We start from the raw sequence: 13838 nt of genomic DNA on the forward strand, positions 1-13838 counted from the left end.
CAAACAGCATGTATTCCTATACCTACAGCCTTTGGCACCATTCACATTTGCTCCTGAGCTCAATTTCAAAAAAATGAAGTTTAAAAATAGTATAAATATATTCATACATATTTTTTCTTTAATGTTTTCTTATATCTTATCCCCACTTCCAGTGTAAGCTCAAAAACTGCCTTAGGTTTTTTTTATGGCCTTGGCACACAGCTTCTGCTGACTTTAACCCATGCTACTGTTTCAAGTAGCTGAGGCAGTTTGCAGTACCACAGACAGGTGTTCTTAAATAAAGTCTGATTTTCACAGGATGCTTAATAGTAAAATCAAAACACCTGCCACTATGTAAGGCCAGTTGCTCAAAAATCAACTGAAGGACATGCCTAAACCAGGTCAAAGCCAGAGCAAGTTCCCTAAGCAAAGGCTAATGAAGTTTCCCTTCATTACAAAAATAACCCAGGTCCACAAAGCACACAGTTCCTGTGCTTCTGCAATGGGTCCTCAGCCTCCCAGAGGAGAGATTCTTGTGAAACCAAGTCTTATGGGTGTTTACTCAAGCTTGAGAAGTCATGATACAAACATTTCTCCACTCCTGTTTTCTTTTTGGTACCTTTGAAGTCATAGAGGTTTCAACATCTACCAAAGTACATCAGGCAAATTGAAACTCATAGCTGAGCTGTGGTCAGCTCCTAAATTTACATCCAGAGGCTGATGAGAAAGCAGTACAAAGAGGTAACTATGATAAATCTATCTACTCACAAAGATTAATTGGGTCTATTTGCTGCTTCTGCTACTGTTATTTAAAGAATCAACAATTTAATTTTCATTAATCTCTTGCAGAAAAGAATGATTTACAGTACTATGAGTATTCAGCCACCTCCCTCAAGAAAACTGCTGAAGATAGAATTACAAATGTATAGGTAATTTATTTGCTCAGCCATGTGTATCAAAACAAAATATGTTTCTCTGCAAATTGTGAACAGCTAGCTGCTCAGCAATATTTTAAGACCACGTAATATCAAAATAAAATATGCTTTTATAACTGCAGTTGTCAGAATTCTAGATCAATGTATTTTCTTTACACAAGACTGGCAAACTTGAGTGAGATGGTAAAGCTAAAGGGTTACATTTTGCCTTGGGAATTAATCAATAGCCTACAGGGCTTACGCAGGAATTCTTTTTTGCTAAAATAATAGTGAATATGGAAGAATTTTATGTTTTAAAAATTAATAATCCTTCAAAGAACAGATGCAGACACTCAGTTTAAACTATGAGAATCAGAGCAACCACAACAACCTACACATAAAGCAAAACACACTCTAGGCCCACAGCAGCATGGGACAGGGGAAAAAACACTCAGCCAGGTTTTACCGAGCCCGAAGGAGATGTTCTTTAAAAATGATACACAATATGAATAAAAACCTATAGTACCAGCTATAACTGGTTCCAGGTGGGAATTAGAAACTCACTGAAGTACCAGCTGCATTTCTTTTTCCATTAATCATCATTCATAGGAATAAGTGCGTGTGCAAATAGTTTGAATGGGGTCAGACAATATCCCAAAAAGATGCATTAGGCAAATATTTCTTCATTTTCAGCAAAATCTGTGGGCTTGGGACTTTCACTATACCTGGAATATCTGCATCCTCCTTTATTTTTTTAAAACAAGTGAACAGTAAACCCCAAGCAAAATTTGATATAAAGATCCCTTTACTACATCTGATTAAAGTGGATCATCCCATTTCAGGTGTGAAAGGCTGCAAGGCAAGACGTCTGGTGATAGATGAATCCACTAAAAAAAAAAGCTAACCAGAATGAACTAAACCAAATGCAATATATGTAGATTAATCGAAATAATGTTGGTTTGCAATTGTGTTTATTTTTCTCTTCCATTTAGATGACCTCTCCTAGATACAGTTAGTTGTTCTAACTTCTTTCAATAAAAAATTTGCTTTAAAGCAGAATTGGAGTCAGGCATGCTACTTCTCTCTGATCAGAAACAGCGAGGCAAGAAAGAAGAACTAATCTCAACTGAAACTTTACCAGTTTATTCTGTGTGACAGATAATGTATCTCTACAACCTCCCATGAGAACTCATAGGGAGGAGGTTTAGCAGGCTATCAACACACTTCGTAACCCACATCACATCACATTTATCATCAGCTTACATTAAAAAGGCCACCTGTCTTTGCCTATTTGTTCCCTACAATGAAAAACATTCCTTAATATTGAAGTTATTCAATTTATCTCTATATTTGTTACAAGATTTTGTACATTAACATCTATTCATACTGCAAACACTGAATCTACAGCTCTTCTTGTTGGAGTCTATGACTCTGTTCTCAGGTATGAGGGAAATGAACTGACTAAAATGTCACAAATATCACAGTCCTGTGCTCAACTTTCAGTCACTTAAAGACAAAAAAAAATACTGTCTTGAAGTCTAAAATCCTTAAAGTTCTAATGGAGCTAATGGTAACATGCCATAAATGTAACAGAAAAACTTGTGCTGATGACAATTCTATCTCAGTTTTTTACACTGAAGCAACCTGGATAAATAGTATTATCGCTCATGTAAATATTTGCAAAATTTACAAAGGAGATTTATGGATTTTATCTGATTCTGAACTTTTTGAGACATTAAAATGAGGAGGGTATTAGGTCTCAGATCTCTACCATTCTGCCCTATCTCCAGCCTGACTAACGAGATGCTATAAAACTTGTGCATATCCAGGAATATATGTCTAGGATGAGAGTAATATAAAATGAGAAAAAAATCTAAAACCAACAGAAAATACAGGTGTGCTCTTCCATACCACTCTCCAGCCACCACTTTAGTAGGCGAGCTCATCCTGATAGCCACAAATGGTCCTTGTTACTTTAGATTCAGTCACTTACCACAGCCATTTCTGGGTTTTCACTTGATTTAGACTATAGGATGTATAGAAAAAAACAAGCAGTGAAATTATGATGCAGACTAAATGTTAAAACAACAAGAGATAGATGAAGAAGGCATGCAAGAAAAGGGATCAAAGGATGTTTTTGTGTGTGATGACCTGAAACAGGTCCTACAGCTTCCAGCAACCAATTATAGGTCTTAATTTGGTGTGTTTTAACAGCTATTTGAGAAGCTTGCATCAGCAGATTCAGTTATTGTGGCTTTCAATAATTTTAGCACGTAGAGAACTAGAGATGGATGCTAATTATTTTGTGTAAAAGCTGGCTTCTGCTGCTGTTTTTAAACACGTATGATCTAAGAGCAATTTTCCAAGATACATAGTGGTAATGGTAAATAATATTATAGCTCATGCAAATATTTGCAAAATTTACAAAGGAGACTTATTCTTTGCTGTGGCAGTACTAACTGTTAATCAGTTAAAAGGGAGCTCTATAAAGCCTTCTACCTTTATATATGTTACTACATGGGTATTTACAATAACTTGCAAATAATATTTAGTTAAAACTACGTAAGATGCCTTCCCCTCACTTGTCATGGTTACAATATGAGACACTCCAGAGAGGAGGGAGAATGGATATTAAATACACAATATAGGAAAACCAACAGAACGCCTCCAGAAATATAGTCATTTCTATGAAAGACACTTTTTTGTGTGCTTTAGCATTTTTCCTTCATATTTCACATGACAACAGAGGTAAGAAAACAAGCATTTGAGTGTTTAAATAAGCTAAAAAGACATAATAGTCTTTACAATAAAATCCCAAATTCAGTCCTCTATGATTTGAGATGGTTAATGTACCCCAGTAGAAACATAACCTACATAAGGAAGATTGATTCTTCACATTAAAAATGGGGGAGGAGGTTGTTCTTTTGTTGTGGTGTTTGTTTAGGGCTTTGTTAGTGTTTTTGTTTTATTTCAGAGTGTGGGATTTTTCAGTGCAAGGAAGCAAATAAGAATGTTTCTCACTGTTTGATTTGATTTTTCTTGAAGTTAACCAGGAGCTATACATTCCCTTCTCCCATGATAATAACCACATTGAGTTCTGTTTCTGCATGCAGAATAATTTTAAATTTAATTGATCCAATCTAATAAATATTAGCCCTTACTTGGATTTCTTTTTCAGATAAATAAATTCAGAAAATTCATATAAATATTTGAGATATTAATGTTTTTCCCCAAATCATCAAATAGAAGATATAACAAAATACTTGATTCATCTTCTTCCAGCATGAATGGAACTACTTTGGATCCTATTTCAGAGGTAGAACTTCATCCCTAGATATAACAGGCTCAAATGTAAAATAACATAGTGATTCATCTGATTTTTGCCTCTAGATTCCCTTGTCTGAAAGTAACTATATTGTACTCATCCTGCTCTTCAAGTTTCTGTTCTGCTGGACTGGAGGACAGGGGACAATGTTTAACGGACAAGTTTTCTTTACTTCAAAAAGAGAAAAGATAATGCAATAGGTGAAAAAGGGAGGGAAAAAAACGAAACAAGCCCCCACATAAAACTAATTAGAGAACTCCTGCTGTTGCTATCATGGGCAAAGGCTCTGGCCAGGGAGAGACCCTGGCACTACTGTAGTAGTGCCCCCCAAAAGCAGCATACTGGAATAACAGCTGGGTAATAAGCATTTGACAGGATGTACATCAACAAATGAGTTTAAAAATTTGTAAATGAAATAACAGATGGAAATGTACTGTACACCACCATTAAAAACTGGAGGTAAGGGCATGTTACTAATACAAAGTCATAATTTCAGCAGACATCTGCCAAGGCCAGAGGTGAGACAGGTGTTCATAGCAATTCAGGGCCTATTTTATTCTCCTGAAGATGAACACAGCCCTGCTTTTTATTTAGAACAAAACACTCGTGATGCCATAGATATAGCAGGGCAAATGCTCGCTGAGTGTAAATAAACACAGCTCCAAAAAAGCTCTGTGTGTCTGCTAAGGACTTGGTCCTGCATATAAATTATTTTCTGTCATGACAATATCCAAATTCATTGCTTTTGAGTGACTAGGAATCAGTCTTTAATCAAAAATGAGAGTACTAAAATTAATTTAAATATAAACTATAGTAATTTCTCATCTACTGCTCCAGTGACAACCAAAAATTCAGAGGGTCTGAAACATGAGCAGCACTTTTTCATTTGCACTGCCATAAACACACATTAGAATAATGTTTTTCTCATTATTTCCTTGAGAGAACTCCTAAGATTTGAAGGAATGATAAAATGTATATTCCCATCATTTAATGTTAAACTTAATCCCCCAATGACCAGTCTGTGCCTCACAGCAATGCCACTGAGACTGGGGTCTATAAAACCCTATTTGCAGTTCAGATGAACCATTCCATGTAACACAGCAACAAGAAAACAACATGCAATTACAGTCCCTGCCAGGAGGTATGTACTATACAAACCTTTGAAAAATGAAAAAAAAATTGTGGGTAACAAAGATCCCAAAGATCCCTCCACCCAGGGGTGGGTGGAGGGGAGCTGACCCTGGCATTCTGCTTTTCCTACTTTTTCCAGAAGCTGCGTGGTTGGGGAAAGGCAGGAACAGACGTTTGACACATTCAGTGTTAGAAAGGAGCTGTGCACACTATCAGCAGTGTTTATTTTAATGCATCTTTACACTTACCAGCCACTCCAAAATACAACTTCTAGGGCAGAATTTTAATTTTTTTTTTTTACTTTTTTAATGAGTTCTTCGGGTTTACTTTTTGCTAAGACTCTCATTTTGAAATTGTCAATTTTACTTTAAGACAGATGCTGTCCTTATGTGGACTAATACCATGACTGCATAAGCATTGTCTCTCCTACAAGCCCATCTGTTGTCTCATTCAGCAGCCCACACTTTCACCTGGTAAAACCCTTGCTGTTGAAGTCAGCCAGTAAGGGGCACAGAACAGGTCCTCTTTGCTTCAATAGCCACACCTCAAAACTCATGCTTAAGACCTTTGTCTCGCTATTCTCTCCTAGGTCTGAATTATTGTCACAGCAAACACAGTAGCTAATACTAGATAGTATTACTATAATTTATTCTAATAGTACTATAATAATGTGCTTTTTTTCCTCCTTTATTTAACCAACTATTGTTAAGCCCAGAGAGCTAAACTGTGAAACTCTCAAAACATTTTCCAAAACTATAATCACCAAACATCACCAAATATTTGAAAAGCTTTGACAATCTCAAAAGTCTCTATTGAAAAAAAAAATTACTCTTTTCCATCAGAATATTTAAGTAATAATTAAGCTGTAAGCCCAGAAAACTATGTGAATTTGTTTCATTCTAGGACAGATGACCCAGCCATCAAAGTCAATAGAAAAAAAAAGTGGTATATAAAGTCAGTCACATGTACTTGAGATTGGGGAGTGTCAGTGCTAGAGTCCTTATTGGAGGACTGAAAATACAAAAATAATTGGATTCAGACTCAAATTACCTCTATAATTACCATTATTTAACTAAATTTTTTTAGTTCTTTCGATTTGATATTTTTTGGATTTTGCTTTGTTTTGGTTTTTTCTTTCACTGAGGAACATATGTAAATAGGTAGAAGGAAAGAACCTTTCTTTTCTAAGAGCATTTTCTATTTTATTTTCCTCATTCTTGAGTTGTAGAAGAAAGATTTCGCACATGATTCCTACAGTATCTTTATTCCATCTTTTTCAGTGTTCACTCACATTAATACTCCAGGCTGTGAAACAGAGCAGCTGAAACAGCAGTTCCTACCTTGCTCTGTCATTCTGCAGAAATGGTAGCCTCTAAAGAAAGGATAACAAGTGGATGTCCTAATGAGCCAAATCATTAAAACTAAATCTATCCATTCATTGCTCAGTGTTCACATCATGTGCATGCATAGGTCCACACATAGGTAGAATTTAGAGAAAGCAAGTCTTCAGTCATTCTGAGAGGATTTACAGAGAAGAATCAAAATTATGAGAAAAAATTATCACTTTTTTATTTCAAGCCTATTAGAGTTTTAACTCTTCCTCTTCATGTGAACATTACATATCCTGATTTTCACAAATTTCATCTCCAGCAGTTCTTAAGCAATATTGCTCCTCTTGGCTAAAAGACCTTTCTTAAAGAAATACTTCAGAAATTATATTGTTCACACTACAGGCCATTATTCAATAAAGATGTAATCATATTGCCCTAAATCTATTTATCCCATCTATTTACTCCCAAAGAGTAATTTTTTATCTTGTCACCTTGAACAGACCCTGCATTCTGTTGCACAATCAAGGGTAGTACCATTTGTCCTAAACATGACTGCTTCATTTTAATTTAACCCTATTATCAAAATGACAGCAATAGTAATTTAAAAAATTATGCTTTTATTTTCCTTGCCACTAGGCCCTTAAGACCTACTTCAACAAATGGCTTTATTAACGTATAACCATAATGTTCCTTTTCTTCCTTTGCAGCAGATAAGAGTGTCTGGGGAAAACACAGCACTACACTAATATTTAGATGTGTATTTTGGCATACAAATTACCATGGTGACGAAAAGTGATTTGTTTTATGGTCTTTTAAAATCATTAAAATTACTTTAGGAAGAAAAATAAATAAAAATTCTGCAAGACCCTTTTTTAAAAAATAGAAAATTTAAATGTTTTGTTCAACTAAACTGTATACTACTGTAATAAAAAACCGAAACTTGTACTATCAAATTGTAAGTGTACTCACATGAACATGGAGATTACATAAACCTGTACAAGCCTGTACACACACACAAGTATTCAGTTGCCTGACTTTCTCCCATAGTTTCCATGACTCCTTATTTATTTGAGTCCTGGCTTAAAAAAAAATATGAGTCCAGAGGATACATGCTGAAAGGTGCCAAGAAGATCCAGGGAGTTCTGCAGGATTAGAGCTTTAAAGTAATTTCTCTCAGCAGCTGGCAACAAGCTGCCCCTACCACACCACCTTCAGAAAGTTGATTAACACTGCAGCAAAACTCGTTGTGCACTTAGGGCTTTTGCAGCCTTTAATGGACTTGTGTGAGCTTCCTCTCTGGTTACTTCAGCTGAGGTTGGCTGAGAGTAGTAGTACAGCATTTAAAGTCTGCTGGAGTGTTGAAAGCTAGCACATCCTATATAATGAAGTCTTTCTCCATACTCACATTAGTTCCATAGAGGAAATTAAGGCAGCAATATCGTTTCCAGAAAAGATAATGCACAAATACCTCATTTACTTTCTGTCCCTCCTCCCTCTTTCATCTTTTGACGGCTCTGAACTTATCCAGAAGTGCATTGGGTTTAGCAATTTCTCATTAAGAACCTGCTCAAGACCACTACAACTCTCCACATCATTTGTAAATTTTCTCCTCATTCCTAAATGAAAGATGCATAGTCAGCAGTACTTGGCCAGATGTTTTTCCCAGAGTCTGCACAAAGGGTCATTTTTGCCCTTCCCTGAGGCCCTTCCAAAAATCCACACTCAGGCAAGGCTTGTGCTGTATTGATAACAAAAATGGAAAACATTTTGAGTGGTTTCCACTAAGACACAAACATGCAACCGCTGATTATTTATGTCAAAGCCACGGGCATATTCTTTTGTAGTGAGAAATTTCACCAACTTACTTCTACTCTTGGGCAAGGTACAGATTGCTAAAAGCTGTATAATGAGATGTTTCCCACACACACCATCATATCTGTTCTTTCTCCACCATACAGCTGGAACGAAACTTTCAGCTGAACACCACATAAGGCAAAAGAAGAACAAGAAACAGGCAGACAGAGCAACAGGGCTTCTAGGTGATAACAGCACAGTATTAGGTTTTGAAAACAATGTTGAAAAAAGGGATTATTTGAAGCCAAAGCAGAGTGGATGGTGCTAACTAGAAATTATCAGTGTATTGATTGGGATAAAAAAATCTTAGTTTACCATTAATACAAATATAAAGCTACCGAAATAGCACAACCAACAGCAAAACACAAGCATTTTGCAAAATGTATGTCCCAGCCAAACAGCATGTACAGCATCACACATTCATGAGTACATGAGCAACCTGACCATCAAAGGGGCTAAGAGAAGCAGCTGCAGACAGAACTACACAGATTACATAGTATTAATTTGTTATTTTTTTTAAAGTTGAAAATTAGGCAGTCTATCAACATGAATTCTAATTCCCTGACAATATATAGCGATACCTAAAAATACTTATTCACCTACAACATGTAAGAAAGCCAGGATTTTAAGAATCACACTTTTGTTTCAGGCTCCAGACAGCCTCTTTATTTTAAATGTCATGCTGTATGTTTCACATGATGGACTTTTAAATTCACTATTTTTTTCTAAGATCAGATTACCAGCACTATAGGGGAAAGGAGACATTATAGCTAGTGGTGCAACCTGCTGCCTGAAGCTATTCTTCTGAGAATAGAGCTAATCTCAAGTGTGCAAATTAGTATCAGTAGGAAACAAAAGTAATTGGCTACCCATCAACAGGGAATGAATGGCATCATTGTTTACCCATCTTTATTTTTCCTACTCAAGTTATTTGAGAGATGGCTATAAAGAAATCAGCTAGTAAAAAAGTGTATAAGGGCATATTAGCCCCTAACATTACCATTAAGCATGCACCTGTGCTACCCATTGACAAATCAAGTACTCTCTGAAAGTTAAAACCCCACGAGGCACAACAGCAGCATTCCAAATCTGTTCCCAGTGGGTTAAAGAAAAACACAAAAGGGTTAGAAGCATATTAAAAGAATTTATAAAACACAAAGCACATCACACCTGAGGCTGCAGATACCAGTATTCCCGCAGGCATGGCTGCCCAGAAGTCCTCCCGCCTCTTGGTTGATGCCCTTTCCCCTGTGGCAAGAGAAGTGGAGTCAGAATCTCTGGCACCACTAGAGTGACTGGCTGAGCTGCCCAGCAGATCCCTCCATGACCTACTCCTGTCAGGAGGAGCTATGTTAACTGCTTGAATTGCTTATTTTGACTGTAATGAGACTGGAAGTTCTCCTACACCTAACCAAACAGGTGTATCTAGCAAACCCCAGCACAGTAGTAGGGATAACTGAAAACCTGCTGGCAGCCTTTCTGAGCCCAGAGAAAATGCTGACATTGGCTATAGAGAGGGCATGCTTAAATTTCCACCGAGGAGCCATTTGCAGGATAACCTGAAACAAACTGCTGACTCCAAATATAGTTCTGAGGGACAAAACCCATCATCTCTTTGTGAACAATTTTTCCTTGGCAGAGAAATGAATGTGGCTGGGAATGACTCCTGTGTTGCTACAGGTGATCACTAAAGAAGAAGGTTGCAGGACAGAACATTTCACGCTGCCCCTGCCTGTGCTTTTCATATTTCTGTAAATAAGCCAAAGGCTCCAAGCTGCAGGCTTGAAAAGCCAGGACTGATGTACCTGCTAAACAAGCAAATATGCTGGCAGCAGAACAGCACTACCAGTACCTCTGAGAGCTCTGCTACTTTATGCAATCCCCATAGCATCAGTAATGGAGTTATTGCTGAAGTGAACAAAAATAATGGGAATATACATGCCATATCAGTTTGCAAGCTAAATCGGTTTTTTTCTGAAAATTGTTCTCTGTTGAAAACCCTGCAAGAAAAAAAACCTCCTGTCAAAACATTTGTTTCCTCTTGAACATCCAGTACTTAGCTCTGTTTACTGGTGTGGCTTCTTGAGCAGAGATCTGACCTTCCTGTTCTGGAGGGGGCTGTGTTCCATATGAGCTCTCCAAGTCTCATCCTTCAAAGAACAAAAGAAAGGCACATTGCCTACTCCAGACATGCCTTTTGTTAACACACACGAAAGCTAGGGAATAAGAAATCAGTGTACATTTGTTAAATTTTTTAATTGCCATATAAATGTAGCCCATTGACCAAAAACTGCTTCTACACTTCAAGTAGGGGAAAAAAATGTTTACTAGAAGGAATTATTTAACAGGCACATAATCAATTATATGTGACCTTTGGGTAGAGGCATGCATTGTATGTCAGTGGAGATGGGTAAAGGCAGCTGCTGCTAAAACAAATGTTCTCTTCTGTTAGTTAGTGTCACAATTTAGTGTCACAAACTAGCATTTTATAATTTCAGAAAAGATAAAGATCTCAACACATACCACAGAGGCTATAATTGGATTGAGTACTTGTATTTCCTTCCAAAACAAGGCTAATAACAAGCATTCCTTTCCCATTAAATTTCTTCAAGTATTATCTTCTTTTTTCTTTAGTTGTTATTAAACTGGCTTCCTCAGTTATCTTTGTATTGCTATGTATCTGTGTATGGTCAAGCATTAAGCATCCAGCTTGTCTCCATCTACTGTCTACAAGGACAGATTTTCTGTACTGTAGGAAAAGGGAACCCTGACATTAAATTCATGGTGAACTGCTTTAATTCAGATGTAAAAATTAATAGGGCAACAAGCACAATAAACAATGAGCAAGCAACAGCCCGGAAACCCCCCAGTGAAGAGGTTTAAATAAATTGTGTTTAATAATGAACAGAACTACTTTGAAAACACAATCATCTTTACAGAAAGTAGTGCCACAGATAATTATCACACCCCAGGGGATTACAGGTTTCACAGTTGAGCTAAGAAAGACAAGTTGTGGAGGTCACTTTTTTCACCTATACTTTCAGACACTGCACTGACAAATGTACAAACAAGGAAAATGCCTTGTACTGTTGCCACAAAAAGTTCTTGGAGAGCTGCCCAAGTACCCGTGCATTGGCACATCTCTGTGCCAGGGAATGTGGTTGCAATTCAAGCTATAGAGTGCGTATGCTGTAGGTCAGGAGATGCATTCCTTATGGGGCAAACTGCTGCTTGAAAGCAGAGACAAAGCCTACCTCGTTAGATGTTTATCAACCCAGTCTGGCTCCATAAACTTGGACTAGAAATACAGGGATTAGTCTCCTACAATATATTGCTGTTTCTAACATAATTTAAGGGAAATATGTACACTGATACACAAACAGTAGGAAATTATGTGGACTGAATTTAAGCGAAACTTCAGTTGCAAATTCCTTACTGCTGTGTTACAACCAACTAACAATAAAAGTCCTCATTTATATGAGATGAAATGTCTTCATCTCTCCATTATACAAAGAATACCCAACTACCTGCTAGTTAAAAGAAAGGAAAAAAAAAAAAAAGCTGGAACAAAAGCACTGTGATAACTTAATCTAATTTCTAGGGTATTAGCAATTTTTTACTCATGCCAGTCCCCATAGTTTTTCTTCCATTTTGCATTCAGAGAGCTTACATTCTAGAGGAAGTCAAAGCACATCTGAAAGAGCTCATTTATTTTCTAAGACTTCTGTTTGTTATATTTTAGTGGTATTGACCTTTAATTGTAGTTTACACAAAGATCATGCTTGCCAAGATCTAATTTATCTGTAAAATTTACAGAACTGAGCTTAATCTCATCTGAATAAGTACATATGTCTGGCATACAGTCATCTAAGCTATTTTAAGATTATCCTGAAGTGGTTAAGTGTGCAAATCTATGATCACAATAATTACATTTGGGGGTAAACCTGAGTTTAAATAAAAGGCTGAAAAAAATGGTTCAGCCCCTCAATTTCTAAAAACATATGTTTTATTTTACTGGAAAACCATCACACTTAAGAAATCTACTCATTATGCAAGAGCTGACAAAAAAATTATAAGGCACACATTGGTGCTGACATGAAATGCTTTTTCTTGTGCACTCACACTTTCAGGTTTTAACTTTTTTCTCCCTACTGTTGAGCAGTTAATGTTATTTAGACTGAAGTCTGCTCAAGAACCTACTAAGCTTTGAGTAGTTTCATAAAACTAATGAAAACTGAATTCTTACTAATTTGTATTTCCTGTGGCTTTCCCTTGTGCAGGTTTTCTGATGTTTAATAAGGACTGAATTCTCACGGGAATCTTCAAGTTGAGGCAGTAATGGGATTCTCCTTTTTCTGGCTGCTCACTTTTATAAGACATCTAAAAATGTAGTATCTCCGAGAATACTTCACCCCTGAAGTCTGGTTGATTTAACCAATACATTAAATACATATTGGAAAACAGGAAGAACAAATAAGTGTGTTCTTAAATCCATGTATACACACATGTATAAACGACTGTGATCCTTTCCTTGGGAAACACGGCTAAATGTGGGTAACACAAGGTATGTGTTACCAGCATGGTCTTTCCCAAGTAGGGCTTCAATATCAGGAAAATTACCTTTGCCCAGAAGAAGATGCTGTTTGATGTGTGAATCTCCCTCAGTAATGATAGGAGACCTTCAGATCAGTCAGTTCTTGACCATGTACACAAATGCTTCTCTTGCCAGCAAAGTTTTCACTTCACCTTTTAATGCTGGCAATTTCCAAACACCCTTGTGCAGCTCATTGAACAAAAATTAGTCACACAGCTCATTTTTGGCTGCATGTGTTTGCTCTGTGTTCAATTAACCTCTTCATCTCATACTGTGAAGGAATAAATACTCAAGCTGATTTTTTCACATCCTCCTGAGAGTCTCTATTTTCTCCTTTCCACTGTTCACCTAAATGCCAAAGGTTACCTAAAGCGTCGTTTTCATCCTTAATGACCTCCACCCTTATTGATGGATTGATTCGAATGATAATGAAACAGTGAGGGTTCTTGAATTTTAGACTGCAACTTGGAAACCTCATTTTACAAGTCTGCCCCGATTACCAGTTGTCCTTCACCTCTGAACATCATTTTGTAATTTTGAGCATCTGACTGACAGAACAAAAGAAAATAGGATAAAATTTGTCAGAATTACCCATCCTTTTTCCACTCCAATAGAACCAAAGCCTATCTGCAAAAATAGTCCTCATGCACAAGAGTAAATGTATTTCAACTTAGTGTTAGGATGTCAGGTGGAGGAATGGAAATTAATGA

This window comes from Calypte anna, chromosome 3 (genome assembly GCF_003957555.1).
Source record: "Calypte anna isolate BGI_N300 chromosome 3, bCalAnn1_v1.p, whole genome shotgun sequence".
In the NCBI taxonomy this organism is placed as follows: domain Eukaryota; kingdom Metazoa; phylum Chordata; class Aves; order Apodiformes; family Trochilidae; genus Calypte; species Calypte anna.